The sequence below is a fragment of the Panthera pardus genome, unplaced genomic scaffold (assembly GCF_024362965.1).
Source record: "Panthera pardus isolate Hobbes unplaced genomic scaffold, ASM2436296v1 HiC_scaffold_13, whole genome shotgun sequence".
Lineage (NCBI taxonomy): Eukaryota > Metazoa > Chordata > Mammalia > Carnivora > Felidae > Panthera > Panthera pardus.
In genome coordinates, this window is record NW_026526688.1 from 52774713 (window position 1) to 52788335 (window position 13623).

Here is a 13623-nt window from a genome sequence, read left to right on the forward strand (position 1 = left end):
ATGTGGCCCCACCTCTGCCTCTGACTCCCATTCAGTGCTGCCCGAGTGACCCACCTAATGGGTCACTTCCTCAGCCTCAGCCTGGTCACCTCCAGAGGCCCACCCAGCAGGGCTTTCAGCCGACCCCCAGTCTGGGTCCTTTCCATGCCACACAGGACTAACCCAGAACCTCTCTGCACTACTATCCCTGCCACCGGAGGCTTTTCTCTGATGTGGCTTCTCCATGCTGGCTCCTCAGTCAGTACCCTGAGAGGCAACCCCTCCCACAGCACCACAAGAAGCAGAACAGGCCCTTATGATGTCACCCTCCTTAACTCACCAGCCCCTCTCAGAGCCTCATGGGTCAGAACAAGCTGGTGTAGACCATCTCACCACTGGCTTCCTCCCACTCCTCACTCCTTCTCCAGTCCTCCAGAACCCTGGGAGCAGAAGACATCGGCCTGCCCTCTATTGGGCCAGGCCACTCCCTGGGGACATACTTTCCTACTCTCTCGAGATGAGAGCCACCTCCCCCTGGCCCCCACCCAGTGCCCTGGAGGGTGAGGTGCAGGAGCAGGAAGCCAATGACCAGTAAGAAAAGAGGAGTCAGGAGGAGTTTTGTTCAGGTGATGGCAGACCAGCCGAGGCTGGGACCAGAGGGCAAAGGCACTGAAGCTGCCGGCTCACCAGCTGGAGGATTCTGAAGCTTAGCTACCTTTTCACAAGGGTCTGGGAGCCCTTGTGAAAGTAAAAGTGTCTTCTTTGCTTTGGATTCAAAGATTTGAACTGGGTGCGTTGGGCCTATATGTATTGAGGCAATGGATGTATGTGTTAACCAGAGAAGGTTAACGCATCTCCTTGAAGGAAGATCTTGAATGACCCACAGCAGGCTCCAGCTTCCAGAGGGCCCTCACCCACAAACACCCACTCAGGCCCAGCTAAATCTGCTATCTCAGTTCTCTGAATACCCTGATACTAACTGGGACCATGCCATCTTCCCCCTCCCCTCCCTGCCCATGTCCCCCCCTCTCTGGACCAATCATGCTCCCGGGAACCCTTCCCTCCTGCATTGGGGGCATCCTTCCTTCTGCCACAATGCCCGACATGTGCTCTGAGCGGACATTTGAACCAAGCCATCTATCCCCTAGAGGCTGTACCAACAACCACCATCGGGGACCATCACAGCACACCAGGCATCCACCGATGCAGTTCCTCTGGGGTGTGGACAGCTTTGAGGGGCGCCTCCCCCAGACACAGAATTAGATGACCTGTGTTTGAGTCCCAGCCACAATGCTGAACCACCCTGCATATGTCACCCAGCCACTCAGAGCTATAGTTCCTTCCCTCAATCAGGACACAGGAAACAGTGTACCTGTCCTGCCTTTCTCCCCAGACGGTGTCAGAGACCCAAATGGGATAACAAATGTCACAGGGCATTGCCGATCATAAATCAGCTGGCAAATACGAGGGAGCACTCTTATTATCCTTGGTGCTTTAACAGTGTCATATTGTTATGAACAGAAAGCTCTAAGTTCCAAAACTCAGCTCCAAAACTCTCCTGTGGACATCTAGCTGGCTGACAGGCTTCATCCACAGGCAGAAGAGTGAATTAGGAGGGGCCTTCAGATGCCATGGATTCTTCAAAATATGTCTATTTCAATCACTGAATTACTGTTTTAAATTTCTGAAATGCCGGAGAAGCAAAAGCCGCCTCTGACCACGTGTTGCTGCCTCCCACCCTGTCTCCTGAACCGTCTTGCCCGAGGGGCCCCTCCTGGGTGAAGGGCAGACCAGGGCCTCCCTCTGCGGCTCCGCACTGCGCCGGGCCGGCCAAAGCCTGGCGCTTGGACCCGGTCCAGCCCGGATAACAACACAGCTCTCCTCTGAGCATTTGAGCCAATTAAAAAGACAAATGATCACTGGCTTATCTTCCCTCCTTCTCTGCCCCTCTCCCCCTTTCCACCCCCACACTTTAGGCCCTCCCCTCCAGGGAAATGGGGCTAGGGACCTCCAGGCTGTGATTCCCTTCTGGAACAACTAGGCTCCCCCAACCTTCTCTCCTCCCTGCCTCCCCCTCCCCCCCAGACCTGCCTGGGGCCTTTCAAGGTCTTGATGGATGGGGCTTCTCCAGCCTCCTCCTGGAGCTTCTGAGTGTTTCTGAGACCTTGCGCTGGTGGGCAGACAGTGGGGGCAAAGGAGTGGCCTGGGAGAGATCAGAGCAGAAAGGCCACAGGCTCAAAAAAACTTTTTAATGACAAAGCCTCAGAGTTTATTTTCAAGGTCTGGCCTTGGGGCCTAGAGCTTTCAGACAAGGCTCTAATTCTGGAGGGTCATTTGATATATTTACCCCGTGGTTAAGATGACCAGGTCCTCTGCTCTGAAGGAGGGCCAGCCTTCCCAGGAAAGAATAGGAGCTCTGGGAGGTAGAAAGCCCCTAGGTCTCATCCAGCCTCCAGCCCTAGTGAGCGCTGAGACCCAGAGTGAGTTACTAAAGCCCCCGGAGCCCGCACTCCCATTTGTCAAATGCCTACCACATGGGAGGGTTAGAAGGAGCAAGATATCAGGCATTAAGTGCCTGGCATAGCACTGGGCACAGAAAAGGCATGCTATTAATATCTTTTCCCCACTGTGGCAACCTCAAGACATTTATTCTAATTTCTTTACGGCTCACACCTTCACCTCCTGTCATAACTTTAAGGGGCTCATAGGCATCATCAATAGAAAGTTTATCATGAAATCTAACTGAAAAAACAAACAAACAACCTTTTGTTACATTCACGCCCTGATGAACCACTATTAACTCTTCAAAACTCAGTCCAGCTGTCACCTCTCAGGCTTGTGCCTTCTCCACTATTCTCCCAGAACCTTGATCACACTTCCGGTCTTACTCTGAAATATTGTCAATTGTTCCATTCAATTAATCAATATTTAGTGACTGTTTGCCACGTGCAAGGGACACTGCCAGTTCCAGAGGACACTTTGTGAACAGGATGCAGGAAATTGCCATTCTCCTGCAGCAAATATTCCAGTTGGAGGAGACAGACATAAAAAAAAAAAAAATTCTAAAAACTAAGCAACTTGTCTGCCTCCTAGACAGTAGACTTCTCGTCTTCTTCCTCTTCAAATTCTAAGAAACCACGCAGTGCCGACAGAGTAGAAGCCCAGCAGATGTTAATTCTCCTCTCTAGACCACGTTTAATTTTCCATGTTTCTCTCCTCTGGGAAGATGAGTAAGGCCTGTTCACAGGCCCTCTTGGCGGTCAAGGTCCCTCGCTCCTTAGGTCTGAACAGCTCTGAGTGCCCTGTTTCATGGACACACAAGCAGACTCAACAGCCCGCCCTGATACCGACAAAGTTCCACCAGACTCTCGCTGCCTCTGGGGTAGAGAGCACAGCAACGAGTCTCACCCACTGCTCCCCACGGGGATGGGACCCCGGACACAGACACGGGGTAAGGGCTCGCTCCAGGGTTGTGTGTGCAGGCTGGAAGGGACTCCTGCTGACAATCAGAAACTGCCTGGTGAGGCCCGGAGCCGCTTCCCAGAGGACCCCCCCCAGGCAGGAGCTGGTTTCCTTCCTGTTCCCGGCTGCAGCCAACTTTTTGTAGAGGAGCATTTGGGGTAATGTTTGGCTCGGCCAAGGCACAGAGTCGCTGGGGTCCTAGCATGATGAAACTAAAGAAGAATTCGGAGGTCAGCCGGCTCCACTCCCCCATTGATGGAGAAGACAACTGAGACCCAATGTAGGGAAGAGTCATATTTTAATAGGATCTTGCAGACCACCTACTTCAGGAAAGGAAAACTCCTGGATTTCAGGCTCCTAATCCATTTTAGCGCACATCACCTTGATCAATTGTGGCACTCTCCCTGCTGAACCGTGACAAGGTTCCCAGTCTTCTCAACACGAACCCAGGCACGCACTGCCCACCTAGCACTGGGAACAATAATGACAATAATGATCATGCCTCTGTATACTGGAAACTCATTCTGTGTCCGAGGTCCCCCAGCTAGTAACCACTGCTCACATAGCCTTTGGCCCTTGGTCAGCCAGCAAGGAGGACAGGAGTGCAGAGAAGCACACACATCAACCCAACACCTCATTCTGAGCCACGGGCACCAACACATTTTCTCAGGACTGTAGTACATCAGGGACTCAGCCCCCACCATGCTAATCATCTTCATGTTAGTTACTATTTGCTGAATATCTACTACACATCAGGTATAGTGCCAATAATTGATATACACAATCTCATTTTCATCCCCAGAGCAGTCCTACAAAGTAGGCATTATTGCCTTCATTTTACAGGTGGAAAAACTGAGACTCGGAGAAATTAACCAACACCCACGAGGTGGAGCAGCTCATCCGTGGCAGCATCAGAATCTGGACTTGAATGTGTCTGACTCTCTAGCCTGTGTTCTATTTTCCCGTGATTCATGCCTCTTCCCAGGAGTGGTCACCCCCAGCGGAAGGTGTTGGGGAAGGGCAAGGTGCTCCTAGGTTTGTGGGCCCAAGAGCCGCTGCCAGCACAGACCCTGGCTCATTGAGGAGATGTAGCAGCTGAGGCAGGGGATGGATGGATCAGGCCCCTAGCCAGGGCGTACGCTCCCACCTGCACCCCCTTCCATTCCTTCCAGCCACGATTCATCTCAAGCAGCTGCACTGTAAGCACATTGAGGGCAGGGCTTGTTCCCAAACCTGCTGGGTCCTGCCCATCCCAGGCGTGGTGGAGGAAACAGTGCCCGAGATCTAAGTCAGGAGAGTCCGTTTAAGTCAACTCTGCCACAACCCTGTGTGATCTGGAGCACCCACGAAATCCCCAAGCCATCAGCTTCACCTGAGAAATGAAAAGTGCCAGAATCTCCTGTCAGGCATTGTTGAGGCGATCAAAGGAGCCCATGCGGGCAGAGAGCAGCCCGAGGGTTTGTTCCAGATGCAGACACACCACCTAACAGCTGAGCAACGCTTGCTGAACCTCCGTTTCTTCACCTGCAAGATGGGGGTACGGACGGACAGTCAAATCTGCCCCACCCTCTACCTTGCAGATCCAATGGAGGGATGCCTGTGAGGCAACTCTAGGTCATGAAGCACCAACCACATGGTGTTCGCCACGTGCTGCTTAAGTAGCCACCGCCTGACGAAACAAAACCTCCTTTCCAAAGTAGCAGTGTTAATGGCACAAGACCAGCAGTTAAAAAATGTTGCCAGCTGCTGGTGGTCCTGCGAATGTCCTTGTGCATTCCCAGGATCCCAGATGATTGGCCCCTTGGGAATGGGGCTCTCAGGCCCTTCCCCAGATTGGGCTGTTTGTCAGGACCATCCCCTTCAATGCACTACAAGCAACTAGAACCTTCTGGCTCTCCCTGGGCGGCTGCAGCTGCTGCCTGAGACATCTCCTTGCCCTTGAGAAGGTAGCTTGCCAATGCAAGTTTAGTCTGAAATTCCATCCTGGGCCCCCCCACCCCCCGCGCTGGGCGTGAGGCCTTGAAGACGCTGTGTGCTGTGTGGGCTGGACCAGGCGAAAGTAACAGTGCAAGACAAGAGGACAAGAGGGGGAGACCGTGAGCACAGCAAGAGCCAGGGGTTCAAGGCCGGAAAGCACAGTGCAGACTGGAGGCTGCCAGGATCCCTCTTCTGGCTGAAGCAATTGTTAGTGGTGATGAATAAAAACAAGCCTCTTCCGTAGCCCCTTCATCTTATGACCTCAGATTGTTTTCCCAATACAAGTCCCCCTCACATCCTTTGTCCTGGAATAGAAGAAATGCCCTTGTGACTCCAGCTGAGAACTTTTCAGGCCTTTGCCCACACGTCACCCAAATCTTTTAAATGGTGGACACTCGGGGTCGTTCCTCACCACCTTCCAAAGCCACAGCCTGCTCCGGTTTAGTTATGGACTGAGTCGTGACCCTTCCATTTTCTTATGTTGAAATCCTAACCCCCAGGATATTAGAATGCTCCTGCATATGAAGATAGGGTCTTCAAAGAGGTGACTGAGGTTACATGAGGTCATGGGGGTGGCCCTAATTTGACATGACCAGTGTCCCGGAAAGAAGAGGAGATTAGAACGCAGACGTGTGCAGAGGGAAAGCCGTGGGAGGACCCAGGGAGAAGATGGCTACCTGCAGGCTAAGAGAGAGAAGCTTCAGAAGAAACTAGCCCTGCAGATACCTTCGTCTCGAGCTTTCAGCCTCCAGAACTGTGAGAAAATCAACCTTTTCTTTTTTTCATAAAGGTCTATTGCATTATTGGTGGGAAGTGCATTTAACAGTTAAATACATTTAAATAATGTATCGGTGACTGCACGACTGCAACATTGGTAACTAGATAGATAACCGATTCAACTAGAAACCAGCTAACAAGTAACTGTCTAAATATTTAAAATACGGCTCTTGTTTAGATCACCCTTTGTTTTGATCACCTTCTTGGGGGAGAAAAGCCTGCTGATCAGTCACACTGGAAATATATTAAGGCCAAATCTTCTGATATCCATTCCCAGAGGTTTCTTTCAGCTGGATTAAGCCTCCAACTCCAGGGCAAGCCCAAGTTTGTGGCCTCCAGCATCAATGCTCTTCCCGTCTACCAGAGCAGACAGTGTAAGCTTGACACCAGGCCTCGAGAAAATCAACTTCTATTGTTTAGGCCACCTAGTCTGTAGTAATTTGTGACAGCAGCCTGAGCAAGCTAAGAATGATTTCACTCAATTCAAGAGATACAAGCTGCCCGGCCACGGTTTGCCAGGTACTGGGCCAGACAGTGTAGATTGAAAGACGAGAAAGTCACAGTCCCTGCCCTCGGGTGGCTCACAGCCCAAGGCAGAGGCAGATAATTTCAAGGAAAGAATTCATTTTGGGGGGTTCAGAAGTATGAGCACAAAGTATGAGGTGATTAGTTATGTGGGACTATCAAGGAATACTTCTTAGAGGAGGGGAAACCTGAGGAAATTTTAGAAGGATGGAAGGGCGCCTGGGTGGCTCAGCTGAGCATCTGACTCTTGATTTCGGCTCAGGTCATGATCTCATGGTTCTTGAGTTCGAGCCCTGCATGGGGCTCTGCACTGACAGCCCGGAGCCTGCTTGGGATTGTCTCTCTTCTTTTCTCTCTGCCCCTCCCCTGCTTGTTCTCTCTCTCTCTCTTTCTCTCTCAATAAATAAACATTTACAAAAACAAATAAAAGGATGGAAAAGGCTGGACCATTTACCAGGCAGAAAAGAAGAGTGACTGAGTGTTTGACGGGCACTGACACATGAAGAGACGTGGCAAATTTGGGAAATTATCCAGATGATTCGGGAAATTATCCAGGAGCAAATGAAGCACAAACTGTGGCAGATGATGGAAAACCACATAACCTCTCTGAGCTTGGTTTCTTCATCTGTAAATTGGGAATAGTAATATTTCACACAGTTGACATGAGAGTCAAGTACAACAATGGAGAATATTTTAGGGCCGAGCACTCAAATCTTACTTCAAATAAACTCATCATAAACCCCTTAAATTTCAAATTCTACTCACCTCCTCCCACTACCACCTGTAGTCTTCATTTGTCATGGGCATTCATTAAACCAGGCCAAGCCTGATTTTTTTTAATAAATAAAAAAATAAAACTTTAGATTTAGATTTGCAGCAGAGTTGCAAAGAAGGTACAGAGAGTTTCCATATACCCCCACCCACTTTCCCCCATTGTTAACATTTGATATTAATATGATACCCTTGGTACAATTAAAGAACCAATAGTGATACATTATTATAAGCTATTATTATTGATACATTATTATTACCTATAACAAACTATTATTAATTTATTCAAATTTCCTTAGTTTTTGCCTCCTTAAAATCCTCTTGCCTGTGACAGCTCTGGCCTGATTCTTTCATTCCAAAACTATAACATTTACTAAGAAAAGTACCAAGGCACAGAAGTAGGGAGTGGGGGAAAGAGTTGGAAGATTTTCTGAGAAAAATGTGATCTTTGTCAGTATTGTATCATTTGGCTTATCAGCAACGTACATCGGTTACAAATGAGACTTCTCCTTTCACTGAAAAATTGTCTAAGAGCCTGTTCTGGTTGTATTCCCAGCTCATTTTACCCTTTGCACCAAATATAATAAATAACTTATGTTAGTAAATGCACAATTTTAGGATTCTTCCCAGCCTGAGTCCTTTCTGCCTTCCCAATAACCCTTCTGTGATCCAGGTGTCCTGGGTCCTCGGACCATCTGAGCCCTCCGGCCCCCACTGGGTGGAGAAGTGAAAAGACGCCTCCCTTCCTGAGGCCCGATGCACCAATGGGGTGGAGGGAGAAGACACAGCTGTGCATGCTCAGTGGCGTCGATTCTCTCTCAGGACCTCCACTGTAGCCCACGGGTCCATGCCCAACGCCTCATGGTTGGATAAGAAGCTCCCACTCTAAAGCTACCCGGGTGGCCTCAGAAGTGGAGTGGGCTGGCATGGGAGTGTTACTGGTTGTGCCTCATAAACAGGGTGGAGGAATGCCCGCTGCAGGCGTGAGCTCTGGGTTGCTCCAGGAAGCACCTCCCCCAGGTTGCAAGAGTGACCATAAAAGGAAAGTGCCTCACTGGTTTGCCAGAACAGCCTTCTCTGTCCAGAACACTAGGTGCTAGGACTCTGTCCATTTACAGGTTCCACGTCAAGGCCACGTCACAGTGCCCAGGAACCGGAGAAGAACTTGCTGGAGAGGCAAAATTTATGAGCCTGGACCTTCAGAGAACAGCAAACCCCGCCTCCCACTCCAGCCACACTGGCTGGCTTCAAGGCTGTAAGGAATCACAACATCACACCCTCAGCTGAATGCATTCCCCCCCCCCGCCGCCCCCCCCCCCGTCTTTTGATGTTGTTGCTGAAATGAAAGAACTTTTTAAATGGTTTGAATCATTGTAAAAAGCAAAGAAGTGAAAACTCTTGAACACTGCTCCACCTCTGTCCCTTCCCAAGGGTAACTGATGCTATCGGCTGAGTATGTGTCCTTACAGACCTTTTTCAATGGATTTACATGCATGTATGAGTACATTTAGAAGTAGAGTATACCCTCTCTCTGACCCTCCCCCGTTCATGCTCTGTCTCTCTCTGTCTCAAAAATAAATAAACGTTAAAAAAAAAATTAAAAAAAAAGAAAAAGAAAAAGGGGCGCCTGGGTGGCTCAGTCGGTTAAGCGTCCAACTCCGGCTCAGGTCATGATCTCGTGGTCTGTGGGTTCGAGCCCCGTGTCAGGCTCTGTGCTGACAGCTCAGAGCCTGGAGCCTGTTTCAGATTCTGTGTCTCCCTCTCTCTGACCCCCCCCCCCCCCCGTTCATGCTCTGTCTCTCTCTGTCTCAAAAATAAATAAACGTTAAAAAAATTTTTTTTTAAAATAGAAGTAGAGTATATTTCTAATATACTTCACTAGTATGCGAGATAAGCTATTCTAATATACTATTCTCATCTACTAGAAATAGAGTATAGACATAGGGTTTCTAAAGTAAGAATGTCATATGATTTATATCACTATTTGCTTACAGAAATTTGGGGGGGTTCTCATTTTTTTCTATATAAACCATACTGTAATTGAATATGTGCCCCTTTTTAAATTTTAGACAAGGCTGGTGGGCGTCCATGTCCACACTAGGGCCAGATGACCATGCATCTTTCTCTTTGTGCTGGAAGCAGCAAGAGACCACCTCTTGCTATGCATATTTGCCCAGTGTGGCTCGTGTGGAGTGGCCAACAGCACCCAATGTCCTTCCCAAGTTGTCTCTGCTTCCACAAATACAGCTCAGGAGTCATTAAAAAGGTTGGTATTGTTGAATGGCATTCCCAGTTTAGGCTTCAGGCTGTTTAGCCTGAAGATGATCGTAGAGATAATATAGACATTGCATTCCTGTGCCGTGACTGTCCTAAACAAATGATCATTACCCTGTGACAAACAACAGAAATGTGTTCTCTCACAGTTTTGAAAGCCAGAGTCTGAAGTCAAGATTTTTTGCAGGGCCATGCTGTCTTTGAAGGCTCTTAGAAGAGCACTTTCTAGCTATTTCCAGCCTCTGGTGGCTCCAAATGTTCCTTAGTTTTTGCCTATATCACTCCATTCTCTGCCTCTGTCTTCATGTGGCATTCTCCTCTATGTGTCCACGTCTTTTCTTCTGCCTCTTATAAAGACACTTGTCATTAGGTTTAGGGTCTACCCAGCCTTATCCAAGATGACACGATCTCAAGATCCTTAAGTGTATCTGCAAAGACCCTGTTTCCAAAAAAAGAAATTCACAGGTTCTGGGGGCTAAGACCTAGACATATCTTCTTTAGGCCACCATTCAACCCACTACAGGGATCATTAGCTCAGTCCTCCACTTCACAGATGAGAGCACCCTTTCCTTCCAGAGGATGATAAATGCTATGGAAAAAAATAAAGCAGACGAGAGACACAGGGAGGTGCCAGGCTAAGGGTGGTTTTCCTCTTTCAAATAGGGTGGTCAGGGAAGGGCTCTCTGATAACATGACATTGACCAAAGGACTGCAGAAGTAAGGATGTGAGTCATACAAGTGTCTGAGGGCAAAGCCTTCTAAACAGAAGGGACAGCAAGTGCAGATCTAGCCTCTGTGTTCCCTTAGCATTTTGTTCCTATTGTTGTAATAATTTTCCACATTACTTTTCCTTTAACCATATACATATTGGTCTCCAGGATTAAGCTGTGGGTTCTTTGAAGACAAAAACTGTATCTTTCTCCTTGTAGCAACCCCAGCACCTAGCCTAGCACATAATGCATGCTACATGGTCAGTAAATATTTGATGAGAAAGCAAATGAATGACAAAAAGAATAAAGAGATGCATGGCTTAAATGGCTTACCACAGAGGTCACAGAGCTAGTCAGGGGCAATGCCAGGACAAGAACACCAAAGCTCCAGTTCTCATGAGAAAGCAAGGTGATGCATTTCAATGAAAGCTCATTGTCTAGCTGATTTTCCTTAAAGAATCAATTGTATCAATATGGATTGAGACACACAGAGTAGATGTGAGCAGATTATGGGACAGAGCCACAAGCCTCCTCAAGTTATAGGCTTTTTTGAGTAAGAATATCCCCACTGCTCTAACCCCAGGAAACAGTTCATAAATGGCTAGTCATGGGGCCAGAAAGAAGAATGGACAAAATCAACAAATTGGGTGTCTCCTGGAAGTCAATCAGATTCCAAGGAATAACCACTCAAGAAACCAGGTGGCTATGGGAGGAAGTAGGGGATATGACCTGCAGTGCTGGACAGTTGGGTCAGCTGATTATCAGCAGGGGCAGTGGTAGTTAAAAGTGAGACCTGGACCAGCTTGGAGGGTGGGAGTCAAGGCCATCACGAATAGAGCCAGGTGAGCTCAGCTCAGCAGGACCTAGAAAATAACTGCAAGTGAATGTAAATGAGACAGCAAAGGGTTTATGAGGTCCAAAGCCAGGAAAGGGAAAGTCAAGAACACAGGTAGAAAGATGGTTGATTACACAAAGCACAGGTCAAAGAATTTGCAGGACCTTGGATAGCTCCACGGGAGGTTCTGTTGAGGGGCATTGGATGACTAGGCTTTCAGCCTCCAAGCCCCAAGGGTGAACATTTGGAACCACCTCTCAGAGGGAACTCTGAGATTTAAAAGGCCTTGAACCGGGGCGCCTGGGTGGCTCAGCCGGTTAAGCGTCCGACTTTGGCTTAGGTGATGATCTCACGGTCCGTGGGTTCGAGCCCCACGTCGGGCTTTGTGCTGACAGCTCAGAGCCTGGAGCCTGTTTCAGGTTCTGTATCTCCCTCTCTCTCTGACCCTCCCCTGTTCATGCTCTGTCTCTCCCTGTCTCAAAAATAAATAAACGTTAAAAAAAATAATAAAATAAAAGGCTTTGTACAATCATGGTAGATCTAACACTTTCATTGTGAAGAACAGAATGGCTGGTACTCTCTGAACACATTTTCCGAAAGTAGTGGCTCTTTCATCATGTTTAAGATGTGTTGACCTGACTGATGGTAGTTAAAACCACAATGAGACGCCAGAGAAATTAGTGGTCAAAGGAGGGGCCTTAGCTAAAGTTCCAGATCTCCCACCCTCAATGGTACAGACCCCACCCCTGGCTTGCCTGCTCCAGTTGTTGGACCCTGTCTATGTCTTCAGCATGGGGTAATCTTCACCTCTTCAGGAATCCCCAGGCATCTATCTCCAGGCCATGCTAGTGCATCTGTGATGTGTCAACATGAGCACGGACTTTGAAACCACGTAAAAGCAGAGCAAGTTATTTCACTGCTTTGAGCCTCTACTTTGACACTTATAAAGTAGAGACAATAACATCTTGCAAAATGATTACTAAAACTACACAAAGGACCTGGCATGTAGCAGAGGTTCCATGAGGAATCACTATTGGTAGGATTGAGGCCACTCCCCGTCCTTCTTAGGGTCACACTCGGGGTCCAGTGTACAGCTCTCAGAGGTGGCATTGTCTTTCTCCCCAGAGTTTTCATCCCTGACACATCCCACCCAAGTGTGAAACTCAAGTCCAGGTAGGATCTTGAGACGTGATAGAAACAGATAGCCAGAGGTGGGATTTTAAAATGCCAGTGGAAGAACTCAGTTGCTTAAGAATTGCTCCATACACCAATAAAACACAGACAGCAATAATTGCATAGACTTTGAGAATGGCTGATGAGGAACTCAGTGACAGTATCATCTCAGTGATAGTATCGCCTCAGTGACTGTATCACCTGCCTTCAGAACCAGACTAGTTCACTGGGGTGCCTCCTTACCAACAGAAAAATTCTGGTGGGATCATTTGTGACTAAAAACTTTACCCCTGGAAGGAAGAGAAGCCAGAGTGCCCAAATCAGACAGATCTGAATCCGAACCCTGTCTCTGGTTCTCATAACTCTGTGGCCTTGGGCCTCACTGCACCTTGACTTCCCCATCTGAGAAATGGAGGGCTAATCCCTACTTCAAAGAGCTATGGTGAATACTAAATGAGAAGATATGTCTACAGTTCCTATAGATAGTAAGCAGTCAACAATCATTAACTCCTTATCTTCCTTCCGCCAGGAGTAAATATCAAGATTTTGAGAGGGGTGGGGGGGAAGGCTTGGCTTTTAGATTTTGTTGTAAGCTTTATTTTTTCTTCTTTTTTTTTCAAACTTTTTTAGCGTTTTTTATTTTTATTTTTGAGAGAGAGAGAGAACACGCAGGGGAGGAACAGAGAGAAAGGGAGAGAGGGGATCTGAAGCAGGCTCCGTGCTGACAACAGAGAGCCCAATGCGGGTCTAGAATTCATGAACTGTGAGATCATGACTTGAGCCAAAGTTGGTCGCTTAATGGACTGAGCCACCCAGACACTCCTTTTTTTCAATTTTTTAATTATTTTACTTTATATTTTTTCAATTTGAATCGTAAGCTCTCTAACTGAGCTGGACCATGTTTTCTCGCTTGTCATAGGCAAAAGTAGAATCACAGAGCTGAGAAAACTTCAGCAATTATCTATTTCCTATCTATTACCTTTATTTTAATGAATAAAATGAATCAACGGGGTGCTAGAGGTGACATGGTCTTTTGTTTTGCAACTCCTTTAGCTGCAAATGACCAAAATCCAACTCAGACAAAGTTAAGTGCGAGTGAAATATTTGGGACATCATATGCTGCTGGACCTCATGCAGAGC